General features: G+C 34.7%; 1 protein-coding gene across 4 annotated transcripts in view; it reads left to right on the forward strand.

Annotated features, from left to right (window-relative positions):
- The first annotated feature begins 1395 nt into the window (after window positions 1-1395).
- LOC136032299 (pre-mRNA-processing factor 39-like) overlaps window positions 1396-18702 on the forward strand; it is a 180412-nt gene continuing 163105 nt past the window's right edge. For all 4 annotated transcript variants that reach the window (XM_065712581.1, XM_065712583.1, XM_065712582.1 and 1 more), the window contains exon 1: window positions 1396-1471. The gene's annotated coding sequence lies outside the window, so the exon portion shown is untranslated. The remainder of the gene's footprint in view (window positions 1472-18702) is intronic.

Consider the following 18702-nt stretch of genomic DNA (forward strand, 5'->3'; position numbering starts at 1 on the left):
TATTCAGTAAATTGCAATTCATAGACTGGTCTTGAAAAGAAAAAGGGGATATCAGCCCTATACATTTTAGTTTTTGCTTATTTTGAATTTGAATCGGTTATTTATTATAATTTCTGTTCGTTTTGGGTTTTATTTATTTATTAGTCGTAATTTCTGGTAGATTATCTCTGCGCTTGGAATGCTATTTAAGCTTACAACCCTTAACCCTGTGCTCTGGGGGCTGTATCAATCCTGTAGTCATTGTCATATGCTTTTTGGAGTATTGTGAAAAAATGCCTGTCTCGCTTTTTCGATTGGATGCCTTTGGGAAAAAAAAGATGTCAGGCAGAGGGGGGTTGCCCTCTATCACTTTTGACTCTTTAAGGGAAATAGTACTTTACGCTTGCAATCAAATGAGACTCCTTTAAAGTTCGTACGACCACTCCTTCCATTATAACTTTATATGTTCACGGAGTATAACCTCCAATTCTTGCTTGCAGACTCTGCAAGGCTGCGTCAATTCCAAAGTCCTCGCTATATGATCTTTGGATTATTTATGAATAAACGACTATCTCAGAATTTCTTTCAGATACATTTGGGGAAAATGGGACGTGAGGGGGGGAGGGGTTAGTTGCCCTCCGAATACTTAGACTCTTAAAAAGGGCACGAGAATTTCTGATTTCTAATCCAGTGAGCCCCCTAAGAATTTTATATGACACCCTTTCCAGAAAAACCTTGTATGACCCCAGGGCATAAGTTACAAACCTTGCCATGAGGGCGGTTGTCATCCTCAAATACATAATTACTGTACCTTTCAAATACGCAGAAAAAGTGGCTTTCTCAAAATTTTGATTGGATGTGTTTTGGTAAATTTTGGACGTGGGGAAAAGCGGTCGCCCTCTAATCAGTTTCAACTATTGAAAAGAGCACTAGAACCTTCAGTTATCAATCGAATGGGCCCCTTTCGAAGTTTTTTTCAACAAGTCCCTCTATATGAAGTGCCCTGGTGAAAAAACAAACTAAATATAAATAAATAATGCTTTGTACCCACAACGCTCTTTACTAAGGCAGCGCTATTGCACTATCTATGAGAAATAGAGTTTTTTTTATAACTGGGGGTTGTCTGTTAGTAAAACAGTTTTTTTTTAACAAATATCTTCATTCATTTTTTTCTATTACACTGTTCCACCAGTGCCATCCTTAAAATTTGGTGGGGCCAACGGCAAAAGTTGCTATGTTTTTCACTATTCATTCTATAGCTAAATATCCGTTGAAAAATGTATTCCTAAAAAGTTTGCAGCAATATTTCTTAAAAGGCTATATAATGAATTTTATTGCAAATGATATGTATTCCGCTCAAATTATTAGTTCTATAATATTTTAAATCGGTGAGACAACTTTTTTCGTTGGCAACATTGCAGCTTTACCGAAATATTTAAAAATTATACATGCTGTCCGACTGCAGGAGTTGCATTGAATCAACATATAATGAGTATTTCTTCCATTGATGTTATTTTTTTTTGTAGCAAATATTTAGTAACTTGCCTCTTCCGAAGGAAAAAGGCTACGACGAAAGTAGTAGTACGAAGCTTACCTTTAAATTTCTTGATATGCTATTTCCCAGCATCACTACCACTTCTCTGGTGAGCCCCCCCCTCCCTTAATGAAGGCCACATATATAGAACCTATAATATATTTCTCTAAATGTTGAATTTTGCTATGTCATTCTTCCTTGTTAAAACAGGTTTCTGTGTTCAATTGAATGAAATCTAGCCTAGGCTAGCCTAATTTGGTGGATTGGGAACAATAGAATTATGAGTGAAAATATTATTTTATATGATGGTACTTCTAGTTCAGAATTACTCCTCATAAGAAGTAAAAATTAGACTATCAGTCTCTCAAAATAACTTTAAAAAATTATAAAATACTTCCCTATATTGTTCCTAAAAGCACTTCAGTTTACTTTACCAACCAGCACCCTCTCCTCCCACAATGGGCAAATAGGCTATATAGCTCAAATTATGTATTCTCCTTTAATTTTTGGTAAATGTTTACATTTTCAAATAGGGTAGGCTAATTTAGATAGGATGAAAATGAATAGGCTAGGCTATATCAATTGATGCCTTTTTTGGCCTCTGGGGAAATCATATCTTTTGCTCTTATAGGGGCTCAAAACAATCCATAATAGACAAAAATTTAAAAACTTTTGGCTATTATACTGTCAAATTAGAAACAAATTGCCATTTGTAGCTGATTCAGCAATGGCAATTATTATTTTCATCAGTCTTAATAGTAAAATGTTGTTTTGAAAACAAGTTTGATGTAATTTTTAAAAGAACCGGGAACCCCTTGAAAAGGACCACAATATTTTGCTGTGGTGTCATTTTCAGAGGGTTTCAGGCTTTTTTTTTTTATTCCTGCAAATTTGTTTTTAAAACAACAATTTACTTTAAACAAAGGGCAGAGTAAGCCATTGGCTTGTCTCATAACAAATACTTTAAAAAGCTTTTTCCACAGAACATGTTTTTCAAAGAAAAGTAAAGAGCTCCATTAAGCTAAAAATGAGTAGAAATAAATTCAGATAACCTTCCAAGCATAAAACTACTGCAAATCAGCATCAATAAATAAATGAAAAGTAAACAAACAGAAACTACAGTAAATAATCAAGTCAAACTCAAAGAGCAAAAATTAACATGGGCAGAGCTGACAACCTCCATGCCTTCTCAAGATCAGATCATAATTTGCACTTTATTAAACAACAAAAACAAATGACTATGGATTGCATCTTTAATATACATATACTGATGTTTATTGCTTAAAGTTTGGTAATTTTTTTAGTATTAAAGTAAATTAAGCAAAAACACTTAAAATGTATTTTGTTTTCAGTGAAGTATAAATTATGTTTAATGTTGCACATAGCGTCTTTTGAATTAGTTCAAATTTCTATTATGCTTAATGTTGCACATATCATCTTTTGAATTAGTTCAAATTCCCCTCAATATTGTAATGGAGTAGGCTAGTGTGGTTTTACTACATATCCAGTCATTCCTGAGTTATGCTCTTTTGAGAATCCATATTTGTTAAAATGTTTTGATTTAGTTCAACACTCTATTCAACATTCTCTGAAAAGCTGATCTGAACTTCCTTCATCTTTTTGGAAAGTAAAGTCAAAAATGCCCACATTCCTCAATGACATGTATTATACAAATTTCCTGAGTTTAAAAGGATAGCAAGATTTGTAAGGATTGCAGTGGCACATCAGGAGCGTTTCTTTAAATAGTATTAATTTAATTTAGTTAATTTGTTGTTTGTTTTTTGTTATGTAAATTTCCTATGGTCCATGGGCTTTTTCTGGAATAAATTATTATTATTATTATTATTATACTTAAACAATGGACAAATTACCATGGGGAGGTTCACATGTCCAAAGACATAATTATTAGATCTTTCAACAATGCTGAACAAAATAACTCTCTTAAATTTTGATCAGATGTGTTTTAGGGCATTAAAGACTCAGTGTGGAGGGGAATGGTTGCCCTTCATTCACTTTTGACTCTTAAAAAGGGTACTAGAGCTTCTGAATTTCAATTACATAAGCTTATCTGATCTAAAGTTCTTATGACCAACCATTCAATAAAAATGTTGTATGCCCTGAGGTATAACTTGTAACCCTTGCCCCTGAGCTCTGGGGGGTTGTGTCCACCATGAACTCATTGTTAAAGGCTCTTTGGACTATTGTAAAAAAATGGCTGTCACAATTTTGATTGGATGTGTTTGGGGAAAAGAGGATGTCATGGAGTGTGGAGGAGGGCAAGTTGCCCTCCATCACTTTTGACTCTTAAACAGGAATTAGAGCTATACATTTTCAACCAAATGAGCCTCCTCTAAAGTTCACACAACCACTCTTTCCATAAAAAGTTTATATGCCACCAGGGCATAACTAACAACTGTTGCCCCCCCCCAGACTCTGAGTTTTTCATTTTGGGAAAATATGACATTTAAGGGGGGGGGGTAGCTGCCCTCTGATCACTTTGACTCTTAAAAAGGGTACTAGAACTTTGATTACCAATCAAATGAGCTCCTAAAGTTTATACAACTGCCATTACTATAAAAAACCTTATATGCCCTAGGACATAAGTTGCAATCCATGCCCTGAAGGCTGTGGGGGGAGGGGTGTCATCCTCAAAGACATGATTTCCAGACCTTTTAACTATGTTGAACAAAATGGCTATCTCAAAATTTTGATTGAATGTGTTTAGGGAAATGATGGGTGGGGGGGGGGCCTAGTTGCCCAGCACTGTTGTGCTGCCTGTGACCTTTGGACTATTTTTTTAAACAAACAGACATCTCAAAATTTGAAATGCAACAGATGTATTTTGGAAAAATACAATGTATTGGGGTGTGTGTAGCTACTCTCTGATATCTTTGACTCTTAAAAAGGGCAGTAGAATTTCTGATTACCAATCCAATGAGCCCCATCTAAAGTTTATACTATCACCCTTTCTATAAAAACCTTATGTGCCCCCAGGACAAAACTTACAACCCTTGCCCTGAGGGCTGTGGGGGGTTGTCATCCTCAGAGACATTATTTCCAGGCCTTTCAACCAGTGCTGCAACAAGTACTCCAAATTTTTACTTAAGTATCAAGGATTAAGTACTCATTGTTTTTTTACTTAAATATCAAGCAATAAGTACTTTCCAAATTCTTACTTAAATATCAAATATCAAGTACTTGCCAAAATTGTACTTAAGAAATACTTCAAGTACTACTTCAAGTATTTATTCTATATATATATATATATATATATATATATATATATATATATATATATATATATATATATATATATATATATATATATATATACATATATATATATATATATATATATATATATATATATATATATATATATATATATATATATATATATATATATATATATATATATATATATATATATATATATATATATATATATATATATATATATATATATATATATATATATATATATATATATATATATAAATATATATATATATATATATATATATATATATATATATATATATATATATATATATATATATATATATATATATATATATATATATATAATATATATATATATGTATATATATGTATATATATATATATATATATATATATATATATATATATATATATATATATATATATATATATATATATATATATAAATATATATATATTTATATATATATATATATATATATATATATATATATATATATATATATATATATATATATATATATATATATATATATATATATATATATATATATATATATATATATATATATATATATATATATATATATATATATATATATATATATATATATATATATATCTGATTTAAAGCACATGCTTCCTTTTTTTAAAGCCATTCTAAAGGCTTCTTAGCCCCTTCCCTTGCCTATAAAATGTCCCCTGTCATTCCTCTCTTGGAAATCGTAATCAAGAACCAGAATTTCCATTTTATCGTTTTTAACCATTTCCCTTGTTTGGCTGGTACACACCCAATGAAGTCCAAGAAAATAATCCTAACCAATGTTCAACACAACGACTTGAAAGGAAAAGACTATCAAAACAATTAAGTGCAGTAAAAAAAAACTCCTGATTGGATCAGACAGATCATATGACAGGATTAACATAGTGGACGTAGAGTTAAACATCTAGCAATTAGTGTTCAATCAAATCTGGCACGTCTGAAAAAATACAGGTTTATTCTGAAACATGTGGGAATGATGGAAAACATATTGAAAGTATTGTTTTCCATTGTTTGGCTGGTACAGACCCAACGAAGTCCAAAAAATAATCTGAACCAATTTTCAACACAACGGCTTGAAAGCAAAAGACTTTCAAAACAATTAAGTGCAGTCAAAAAACTCCTGATTGGATCAGACAGATCACAAGACAGGATTAACACATTGCACGTAGAGTTGAACTTCTGATGATTAGTGTTCAGTCAAATCTGACACGTTTGAAAAAAATACATGGTTATTCTGAAACATGAGGGAATGATAAAAAATATATTGAAAATATTTTTTCCCTTGTTTGGCTAGTAGACACCCAACGAAGTCCAAAAAATAATCTGAACCAATTTTCAACACAATGGCTTGAAAGAAAAAGACTATCAAAACAATGAAGCTCAGTCAAATAACTTCTGATTGGATCAGACAGATCACATGACAGGATTAATACAGTGCACATAAAGTTGAACTTCTGGCGATTAGTGTTCAGTCAAATCTGGCACGGTTGAAAAAATACAGGGTTATTCCGAAACATGTCGGAACGGTGGAAAAAATATTGAAAATAGAAAAATAAACTTTGGATTGGCTTTAAAATAGATAAAAGGTAATAAAGTAGTTCTTTCTCTGATTCAATAAGTAAAAACCTTAGCAACAAAAAAACTCAAATTTAAAAGTAAGGAGCCAAGTGAGTCAGTTGTAGACTATTTGAATAAAAAATTAAAGCTCAATAATCAAAAATCAATTGATGGCATGTCTCGCCCTCGGCACCTTTACAAGGAAACTTCCTCATGTTTTCAAGTAAAATTTCAGACACGCTATGAAAATGTATGGCATCTATATCGTTTGGCTGGTTTTCACTCAAGCAAGCCGCATGGTGTGTAGTCAGTTCAGATGGTCGGTAAAACTCCCTACAAACATATATTATAAAATCACGGGCCTGCAGCAAGTCCGCTGATTCAGACACATTCCATAGGGCTGGTCAAACTGCAGAATGAATGTTTGAATTAATGAATGAACTTTATTATCCGTAAAAGTTATAAAAAAAACACAAAGTACAGAGTATTATAAATAAACAAAAACAAAAACGATAAACAGCAAGAAAAAAATTCAAACCAACAATAGACAACATGGACTAATTAACCAGTATCAATATGGAAAAAAGGCTGCAGAGGGTTGTAAACATGAATAAAGTAGATAGTCTTTTTACATAAATCATCACTGGAAGACCGAATCCAAGAAGGCATATCTGGTAAACCAAATCGAGTAATTATTTTTCTGTTTTGGTGCCATCTAGGAAGCCGGAGGAGGATTTTGCAATATCTGAAACAAGCCGCACGTAGAGTATGGGGATTTTTCTTACGAAAGAGATGAGCCATGCCTGATAAAAACAAAAGCACAGGGGCGCAATAAGCGTTATAAATCATGCACAAACCATTGCGGTTGTAACGGCTTTTGTTTGGGGATATTTTTCCGTAAGCGACGCGTAGGTTTGTCATGGCTTGATTCACTAGGGATGAAAAGGTAGTGGAAAGTGTTGGACCGAAACACAGACCAAGCCAACTAACTAAAGAAGAACATGGCAGAATTGCAGTCCCAGCGACAATTGGAGTAACCGCATAAGGGCTACTAAAATAAATAAACTCGCAATTAGACGCATTAACTGACAGTCCAATCTTAGATAGCTCATTGGTTAATATAGTAAAATTGGAAAGCAATCCACGGCGAGTCCGGGCAACAAGAAGAAGGTCGTCTGCATATGCAACAGAAGACAAACCAATATTACCGTAAGAAACAAAACTTTTAAGGGGACACAGGCACCATGCAAGCACACATTTAAATATACTAGAAGACAATACGGCAGAAGTCGCAACCTATCTATTTCTAGCAGTAGTTTTCACACCATGAAGTGGCAAAAACCATGAGACTAAGTCGAAAATCTTCTGTGAAAAAAGGAATAAAACAAGAGCTAAGAGCTCATATGGCACTTGTGACGAGGTCGTAAGAGCCAAGAGCTCATATGGCATGAGCTCTAGCAAAATTATAAGAATCAATAGATTAATTTAAAAGAAAATCAGAGGCTTAATGTTGGTCGCCATTCAAAATAAGAGCTCTGAGACACAAAGTCCTTTTAAATATCAACATTCATTAAGATCCGATCACCCACTCACAATTTAAAAATACCTCATTTTTCTAATTTTTCCTCTCCCTTCAGCCCCCCCCCAGATGGTTGTATGGGGGAAATCAACTTTATCAGGTCGATTTGTGCGGGTCCCTGACACGCCTACCAATTTTCATTGTCCTAGCACGTCCAGAAGTACTGGATTCCCCGAAACACTGGAACCCCCCCCCTAACTACCCCAAAGAGAGTGGATCCAGTCCAGTTTCGTCAATCACGTATCTACGACATTTGCTTATTCTACCCGCCAAGTTTCATCTCGATCTCTCCACTCTAAACGTTTTCCAAGATTTCCGGTTTCCCCCTCTCACTCAATGTCACCAGAACTAGTTGGGGTTTAAAACAAGGGATCTGAGACATGAGTTCCTTCTTAATATCAAATTCAAAATACCTCACGAACGGTCATCCGCTCTTAAGTTAAAAACACCTCAATTTCTGTAATTTTTCCGAATTAACACCCCCTCCAACTCCCCCACAGAGGGCGAATCCATTTCGGTTATGTCAATCAGTATCTAGGACTTGTGCTTATTCTTCCCACCAAGTTTCATCCTGATCACTCCACTCTAAGCGTTTTCCAAGATTTCCAGTCCCTGCCAAATCACCCAATGACACTGGATCCGGTCAGGATTTAAAACATGAGATCTCTTTTAATTCAAGATCCGATCATTCCTTTGTAAGTTAGAAATACCTCATTTTTTCTAATTTTTCAGAATTAACCCTCCCCCTAACTCCCCAAAAAGAGTAAATTCGTTCTGTTTATGTCAATCATGTATCTAGGACCTGTGCTTATTTTTCCCACTAAGTTTCATCCCGATCCCTCCACTCTAAGCATTTTCCAAGATTTTAGGTTTCCCCCTCCAATCTCACCTGATCCGGTCGGAATTTAAAGTACGAGCTCTGAGACATGATATCCTCCCAAATATCAAATTCAATTAAGATCCGATCTAATTTTTCCAAATTAACCGTCCTCCCACTCCCCCCCCAGATGTTCGAATCAGGGAAACAACTATTTCAAATCTAATCTGGTCTGGTCCCTGATACGCCTGCTAAATTTCATCGTCCTAGCTTATTTGGAAGTGCCTAAACTAGCAAGAATGGGACTGACAGACCAACAGACCTACAGAATTCGCGATCACTGTATGTCACTCGGTAAATACCAAGTGCCATACAAAGTAATTTTTCTCTGGGAATGGAATATTTGGTTGATTGTTGGCTTCAGTTTGGAAAAGGGTATTTCCAGGCTTTGGGCAAGCCATGGGTGGAAGTAGTTATAGGCCCTACTAAACTGAAGGAAAACTCGACTTTCTTAAAACTTGAAACCCCCTCCCCCTTGCCCTATTTTGGATAGGGCTTGTGATATCAGAGTTCGATATGAGTCCTGATCCTAGTCATCTTTGGTCTAGCTTTCATTTGGATCCGTTGCTCCATTTGCAAGTTATACTAAATTAAACCAAAAGCTTCACTGAGATCCATTAATCTCTCGCAAGCTACACTGAATTAAATGAAAAACTCAACTTTTAATTAAGCTTGGGCCTCCATCCCAGAACTCAATGCATACCATACTCTTAGGCATCTTTATTCAATTTTCATCGAAATTCATCTCCATATGCAAGTTATAGTGAATTAAATAAAAAAATTGATTTTTTTTAACACTTAAAGCCCCATCACCCTAATTAAGCTCAATTTTAAATCCAAATAGTTCAATTTAAATAGAAATCTGACTGGCGGTTCTTCCGCTATACTCGATCGTACAGACGGGTGGACAGACAGACAGATCTCCAAAACCTATCTCGATGGATATTTTCCACTATCCAAATAGGTAATGATACCTGGATGATGATATGCCATTGTTTTCTTTTTTTTTGGATCCAATTAGCCAACATGGCTACCTAAGACGTTGCAAAATCCATCCGTCCGTCTGTCTGTCCGTCCGTCCGTCTGTGTAATCACGTATAGGGGGAGAAACGCTGGTTGGATTTGGATGAAAATTTTGATGGCCAGATTTGGTGCCAAGGATCATGAGACACATCAAGTTGAAAGATGAAGACCCTAGCTCAAATAAAACAGGGGGGGAGGGCTTTACTTGTTAAAACAGTTTTTCGTTTAATTCAGAGTAACTTGCGACTGGAGTGATGGATCTGAATAAAAATTGAACCAAAGAGACCTAAGACCATGACACATATCAAGTTTTGAGATAAAGACCCTAGCTCAAATTTAACAAGGGGGAGTGGGTTTTAATTCCTGAAAAATTCAAGTTTTCAGTTTAATTTGGTATAACTTGCAAATGGAGTAATGGATCCAAATGAAAACTAGACCAAATATGCCTAAGATCAAAGCTCATATCAAGTTCTGGTATCACAAACCCTATCTCAAATAGCGCGAGGGGGAGAGGGTTTCAAGTCTTAAGAAAGTTGAGTTTTCCTTTAATTTAGTAGGGCCTATAACTTATGAATGGAGTGACAAATCTGAAGTCTGAATACCTGAATTTCCTGGAACGAATTTGACAAAATACCGCTGCATTGGATCCAGCTAGAATTGCCTAGACTTGTTTATTGCAGACAACATTTAGATGGGCAAAGATTCATAGCTTCAGTAGTTTTACCAATAATATGGTCCTGAAGATGATGAAATGGTAGAAATCTGGCTCAGTTTACGAGATGACAAAACTTAAACACCAATGTCAGAAATATAAGCCCAAATGACTACAGTATGCAACATTTAGCACAAAACAAGGGATTTTAGCTCACTGTCGACCAGTGAACTGTGAAATAATTTCAATTTTTTTTATTTTATATAACTTCTAAACAAAAATTGAACCAAGTGTTAATCATACTATAATTTTTTTTCATCAAAAACAAATATCTTATTTCATTTCCAAAAATAGGGCATGGGGCTATATCTGAGTTTACTCTAAATCTAAAGGGTGATGTTTTCTTGTACATTGCCAAAGCACAGACACACAAAAGCTATATCTGAGTTTGCTCTAAATCTAAAGGTGATGTTTTCCTGTACATTGCCAAATACACACACACACACAATTTTTGTGTCAAAAGTAAAGTATTTGAAAAACAAGTACATTAAAAGTATCTTAAGTAATAAGTATTTCGTAATCTTACTTAAGTATCAAGTAATAAGTACACCCTAGAGTTTTTACTTAAGTACAAGTACAAGTAACGGAAAATTTTACTTAATTAGTACTTCAAGTAAAAGTACTTCACGTAAGTGACAGCACTGCTTTCAACTATGCTGAACAAAATGGCTATCTCAAAATTTTGATTGGACGCGTTTGGGGAAATGACAGGGCTATTTGCCCTCCATTCACTTTTGACTTTCACCCTTTCAATTTCCTATCACATACTCCCATTTTTAAAGTTTATATGACAACACCTTTTACACAAAGGGCCTTGGTCTAAAAAAACAGGAAAAAAATAAGACATTGCTCTTTATTTAGACAGCACTATTGTGCTGTCTATGGTACAATAATAAAAAAAAACAGCAACCAAACCATAAATATAACAATCTGATTGCCAGTATCAAATAACAACAACAGTTTAACAAAAATAGAGACAACACTTGTGATTCTGGATGCAAAAGTCAAAAATATTATAGCCCCATTGGCCCTTCACATTTCACAAAAAACAACAACAATTTTGATGACAAATAATAAACTGACTTTGCAATGAACAAAAAGGACAGTAAACAAGAATAATAAATTATACTGCTAAAACCAAAGAAAATAATAATTAACATTTCTGAATCAGCCTCAAATGGCAATATTTTGTCATCAGATAGTTTCCTTGGAAATACATTTTAAAACTTTTGGTTACTATAGGCTGTCTTGATTCCTTTTAGCCCCTTTCAGGGCTCAAAATGTAATTTACCCAGAAAGCAACTGTTAAATTTGAAAAGACTATAAAAAAGGCACCAAGTAATGTATTCTTACTTTCATCCTAGCTAAATTGTGTGAAAAAGGACGTATTTAGGCTACCCATTTTTCCATTTCTTGATTTTGTTGATGTTGCTTCTTTGCTGTTAAATCTACTTGAAGTAAAGAATTACATATGGGAAAACGAATAGGGAATAATAATTTGGGTTATTTATTTGCTCATTAGGGGGGGATGCCTAGTGAAGAAAAGCAAGAATGAGGTTTTATAAGGCCAACAAATAAAGTGGATGAAAAAAATGGATATTTTAAGGGGACAACTACTTCCCCTCTCTAGCATTATTATAGTAACATTGCAATGAAAATGAAACAAACCCCAAATTGGAAGTATTAAAAAAACTTAACAACACAGAAAAAAAACAATAGCAGATAAAATCAAAACTAAACAAATTAAAAACAACAAAATCAAAAATACCAAAGCTATCCGCTTGCCCAAAATCTAAGAAATAAAAATAAAGAATGTTGATTGTCTAGCTTCTTAACGAGAGCATTATTTATCGTGTATCGGATTTTGGGTGAGTAGCTATTTTTTTAGTTGGGCGCTTTGGTTTTTATTCTTTTTAATTTTGATTTTATCTGCTATAGTCTTTTTATATTGCTAAATTTGTTATCTCTTCCAATTTGGGCATTTCTTTTTGTCTTTTTATTGTTATCCTGCCTATATTGTTTTCATCTTCACTCAGAAAACGTAAACTCGATTCTTAAAGACTTTCTCTAAAATTGCAAAGAACAGAAGCAGTTGTTCTCCCAAAATATTTGTTTTGTTTCATCCAGTATTTTTATTGGCTCTATTTTGTTTCATCCAGTATTTTTATTGGTCTTATAAAACCACATTTTTGCTTTTGTTCTCTTCTGTTTTATCCTTTGTGATGGTAGGCCAATGAGTTTACAAAATTATCTTAAGAGGGAGGGGGCTATAGTAAAACAAAGCACTTTTTGAAATGGTTTAAATATTTAGAGTTTTTAAAGTAGTTTTCAGATTTTAATAGTGTGTCCTTTTGAGGAGGAGTAATTCTGCATTAGCACCTGGATAGCAATGGACAAAAACATGATACTGATCAACAGAAATGTGCTGCATATTACAGCTTAAAGTAGGATTTTATTCTGTTAGTGTTTTCTTTTAATTTTTTTTTGTATAGACTATTCCTTGGGCTATTTCTGGGACCATCAAGGGGGGGGGATTCTTTGCTGGAAAAGCAACCGTGATACTTGGAAATAGTATTGAAGAAAAGTCTAGTGGTACCCTTAGGGAATTTTTTAAGACAGTGGGAAACAAATTAGAATGAATATTTCCCACTGTCTTAAAAAATTCCCTATTTTTCTTCTTGTTTTTGGTGTTTGTGATGGAAAGGCAGTGTGGTCTTTGTCGTTATTTAATGGTACCCTTTGTAGCCAATTTTCTTCATCAAATATTTGGACATGATTTTTAGGACACAATAACACTAAATTATAATGATGAATGGTTTGGCCTAAAAGATGCGAGGATTTCCGAGAATGGCAGTAAATGGAGTCTCATACAGTAGTTTTATTCACCACATCTCAACAAGGTGGCTGACACTGGTTCCTGCTGTTTGCTGAGCAATTAATCAGTGGCCAGCACTCTTGAAGCTTTTTTTTTTGCATTACATGCCATCAAAGAAACGTTTGAAGAATCATTAACGTCAACAAAGCACCTCTAGATTGCAGGCTACCTAAAAAGGAAGTATATGCTTGCAGAACTCGAATTTATTTGTCCATTGTCTGGGCTTTTTACAAAATTCACAGCAGCGTTTCAAAAGAATGAACAAAATCATGCTCTTCATGCTGGTCTGAAAAACTTACTTCTCACTGTTTTGGCAAGACTTCTGAAATCTGATGTTCTCATGTCTGCTGACGAAATTTCTTTCTGTTTGCTATAGCTGAGACAATTATTTGCAGGACACTATTGTAGGTGAGCAGACTGAGCTTGCATTTGATGCTCAGAAACACATCTTGGACAAAAAACAAGGGTTCTGTCGAAGTATATGATGGCATTTAAAGGCAGCTGCCAAACACTTGATCAAGAAATGCCCCATCTCTTCTAATAGCCTTCTAGAAACGCTTAGGTGCCTGGATCCCATGGAAAGGAAAAGAGGTAGAAATCTTTTCAGATATTGTTGTGCTTCCTCAAGAGACCCCAGTAAGAGTGATGATGCTACAAGTGAGTGGATATTGCTAGAAGCCAAGAACGCAGTAGAACCAACGCCATCACGCGTCAACCATTACTGACATCAAATCTTCTCTATGATGGATCCTTTTGGTGGGCAAAAATATACGCTTTTGTTGAAGCTTGTAAAAGCTGCGTAGCGCTTATTGCATGGCAGTGCTTATTTAGAGGGTTTTTTTTTGCTCTCGGAAAGCTTCTTCTGTCGGATAGAGTCTCCATGTCAGAAAGAGTCCTGAATGTGAAGCTGTGTATGATTGACAAATTCAACACACATGGAGGCAAACCCAAAAGTTTTTGTTCCCAAGGAGTTGTTGACTTTGGCTAGGCTGACTTGGTCAAAATAATAAGACTATGTGGCGAGCAAGGCAGAAGAACAAGCTTCTGAATTAAGCATCCAAGATCAAGCGAAAGAAAGGGTTGACATCTCTAGCAAAAAAAGAGCTAGATTGACTTGAGGATCATTGCAAGAAAAGGGGGCCTCTGAAAAACAAAAACAAACAATTGTTGATTCCCTCTTGAAAGAGACCACAGATCAATTATAGAGAGAAGTAGTTTCAAAGGATAATGGGGATGTCACCTTGGCTAATTTTCTACTAGAGGGTACCATGAAAACACGAGAAGATGAAAAGAACAAAACAGACAAAAAAGAGCAGGCTGAAAGGATACAGTAAAGAGGAATTCAGACCTGATAAGCAGGTTCACTAACCTCTCAAAAGAAGTTGAAGAAGTGAATGAGCTAGGTTGCAAGCTGAAGCCTTCTGGATCTTTTTACTTGTTTCTAGTCTTGAAGTTGATTTTCTTTTTTTTTTGTTCTAAATAAACATTCCTGAAAGTTTGAATAAAAAGAAAATGGAAAAACAAAGACACATGACCTGTCTTCAGGGAAAATGAGCTCCTTTCAAAGCTCACGAATATGATGATTCTTTGGGTGACTTGGCCACTACTTCTGATTCACGAGCAAAGGAATGTTTTGACCATAAATAGCAATCAAAATCCCTTCCCACTTTGGTCCCTTTTGTTCACCCCTAAAAATCGCTTGACAGGTTGTTAAGTCCTTTTTCTAATGAGTAGGAATTATTCTGAGCCCTGTGGATAGTAGGGTGGTGCTTATATGGTGAAATTTTTTTTTTTTTTTTTCTAGGTCTTACCCCCCACAATTTTTCCTTTCCATGTAAAAACACTACTGGGTAAGTATGAACCTTTTTAAATAATATTTAAAGGTAGCTCAATGGCCTAAAAGATTACAATACAGATACCATAATGTAAAATGGATCATATTTAATGTAGAAGTCCATATACTCAAAACAATTTAATTAATGCAGATAAAAATTATTCAGTATTATAGAAGTAATTGTCTACAACTTTATTTGCGTCATAATAATGATATTATTTTTCCTTAATTTCACATCTAATTTAATTAATTATCTGTTGTACTATCGGAAATAGTGACGCGAATAATATAAATATTGTCACACTTTTTATCAATACTATAGGCCTAATAAAATAACAGTAATAATGAGGGTAATACTGTAGAAATGTAGATTAATACTGTGAAAATATAGTTTAAGTTAGTCAGTATAGTTAGTAGTCACAAATTAAGTACAGTATATTGCATATTGCACAATTATCAGATGCAGAATGAAGAAGTCAGATGTCAATTGTCGACAATGTTTCCTTTTTGCTGTCAGGACGTACCTTTCGATGCGTTTGGACCACTTGTAGTAGAAACTGCAACTGACTTTTGTCTTTGGTAATGTTTCCTATTAGTTCCTGAGCATGAGCCACCCCCTTTTCGGTATGATCACTAACAACACTGATTGACGAAACTATTTCTGTTGCATGGATGTAATCTTCTTGTTCCGCCCAATTGTCTGGGTTTATGTCAAGAAAATTATGCAGAAGATCCATCATGTTAAACAGGCACATGGACTTCGCTGAAAAAGATGTTTCAAATTTCTTTTCTTTGAATGTTTTTAAGTCCACAGATATTTTCTTTGTATATTCATTCACAGGCTGTTCTTCTTCAACGAGTTTTACTGCTTCCAAAGTATGCTTCTTTGTGTCATAATCTATTACCTTGAAACTCGGCTTTCAAGATGGCTGACTGTACGGACCGGTTTTTCATTCTCAATCGACGAATTGAGTTACGATTAAGAGCCAGATCAGTGATATTATGTTCCAAATTTTGGCAGTTTCACTAATGACAAAATTTGCTTTACGGTCAGACATTTTGGTTCTGTCTAACGTTGCTGCAAGTTGTGGAGTTATAACTACTTTTCTAACTCTCTGTCTTTTTTCTTGTGTTGGTCCTGTCTTGCAGCTGACAGTATCATCATCACTATTGTCTGTATCTTCTTCATCACTGCTAGATGACGATATCATCTCCATCATTTTGCTGTCATTTTGCCCCTTTTCTCTTTCTTTGCTGGTCTGTTGTCTCGCTAATGTCTTTTCTAGCCTTTTTACAACTTGTTTCTCCTCGGCTAATTTTTCATCCCCACCAACCATTGCTCCCTTTCTACCTTTTTCTCTTTGAGCCAGTAAAAACTGTTTATCTTCTGGTATTTTCATTATGTTCATGGCGTTCGCGTGAGCGATGTCAAAAAGGTTGTCCGGCTTACAGAGAAACTCTGCTTCTCTTGATTGTTGTTTAACTGACTGCCTACCTTTATTCTTTTTCAGTAAGTGCCATTCTTCAAATAACTTCTCTAGTTTAGTTCGACAATACTGCACATCTCCAGTTGGAATCCTGGCTTTATACCAAAATGTAGCTATTTCTTTGATAGTTGAAGTCAAAGATTGTCTAATTGTTTCACCCTTTTCCAGGTGGTTATGTAGAAATAGACCAAGTGCCATACGTATGGATGGTAATTTACTTCCATCTAGTTTAGTCACAGTGTGGCCAAGAAGATAGACTCGTGTCTGAGACCTGATTGGTGACGTCATTGCATCATTTGACATCTATAGTAGAACAATCATATTTGTAAACAGCATGTCAATGGCAATGACACATGAAAATATGTAATTTAATATCAAAGATATCAATTGATTTTTTAAACACAGTTGAACTAGTCTTATATTATAAAATGAAAAGTATTCAACACATACCAGAATTCTGATGATAAGAGCTTTGTAAATACAGTATATAGATTAATAAAATGTAAAAACTGTTAATTAATTTTTGTAATTTAAAAAGCATGTATGCTATTGCAAAGAATATTAAACTAGTTTGAATTTCTTCAGTTAAATAAGTAAGACTGAACCAGGCTAATAATTATTGCTTACATTGGAAGATTAACATAAATTGTGTTTTTAAACAATATGCGAAACCATTGTATTTTGATATTCAAAACATTAATGTCATTGAGCTACCCCTAAATATTCAAATATAAGGGTGAAATTTTGCATGGTGTATTATTTCATGTACCTGAACAAAATTAAGAGGTAAGAAGGTGATATTTTCAAACTTGAAAAATAAGCACCACCCTAGTTAGGCTGTCCACTGGATAGCCTAACTTCATTTACTGCTGTGGCATTAAAGATTAATTACTATCATAATTAAATTAGGAATAAATAAAGATGAAGAGGTGAAGTTAATTAGTTAGAAAATTGACCAAGTGAATAACTTCAATTACCATTGTAGCATTAAGAACCATTTACTATCATATTTAAATTAGGAATAAATTAAGACAAAGAGGCGAAGTTGGTTAGTTAGAAAATTGACAAAGCGGATACCATACCTTCACTTACCATGGTTTACCCATTCTTCCTTCCAAACAGCACAGCCCCCCAACTGAAGAACCGGCCTTTTTTTGATTCTCACTGACTTTTCCCTCGAATGCACAGGATATGTTATCTGATTTTGGCAGGGACCTTTCCTTGTCTAGTTCCCCAAATAACGATCCAAATAGCCTTTTGGACCCCTCCCCACCCCACTCTAAAACTTCCTCCAGTCTTACCCTCATTTGTGACACCACAGTTTCCCCCATTCACTGTTCATACATCCCCCAATTACTCCCCTAGAGCCCCCCCCCCCAAAAAAAAAAAAAAAACTAACAGTTTCTTCTTTGTTTGGTTCAAGACTCCATTTTACAAATTTCTCGCTCTGTAATGCTGAGAGTCAACTTCGAGAAAATGACAGAACTGTCTATTGCGGTGAATATCACTAATTCCCACCTTGATGCCATAACTTAAGTCCAGACGCAACTCCCTAACTCCCTGAAAGCTTCAGGCTACAAAATGTTTTTGAAGCGAGGCCTACCAATCACCTACTTGGTAAGCATGGTGGAGGACTTCTATGCTGTGCTGGAAGAAATTTAGTCCAAAACTGATAACAATTCTCAGCATCGATGATTATGATGAAATCATGTTGATAAGTATTAAACCGATGTACTCCCTTGTCCACTGTCTAATATCCTAGTATGTAATTTTTATTTCTCCCCAGGTCAGCATGCGGGGATTCGATGAAAGTTTGTTGAAAAATGTCAAGCCAGTGCTGATTTTGCTCTCTCAAGATTCCCAAACGCTGGGATTTTACTCTTTGGTGATGCCAATGAACTAAAACTCGAATACCTATGCAGGGGTCTACACATAAAGTAAGTGGTAAATATACCCACC

The sequence above is a fragment of the Artemia franciscana genome, chromosome 10 (assembly GCF_032884065.1).
Source record: "Artemia franciscana chromosome 10, ASM3288406v1, whole genome shotgun sequence".
Taxonomy (NCBI): Eukaryota; Metazoa; Arthropoda; class Branchiopoda; order Anostraca; family Artemiidae; genus Artemia; species Artemia franciscana.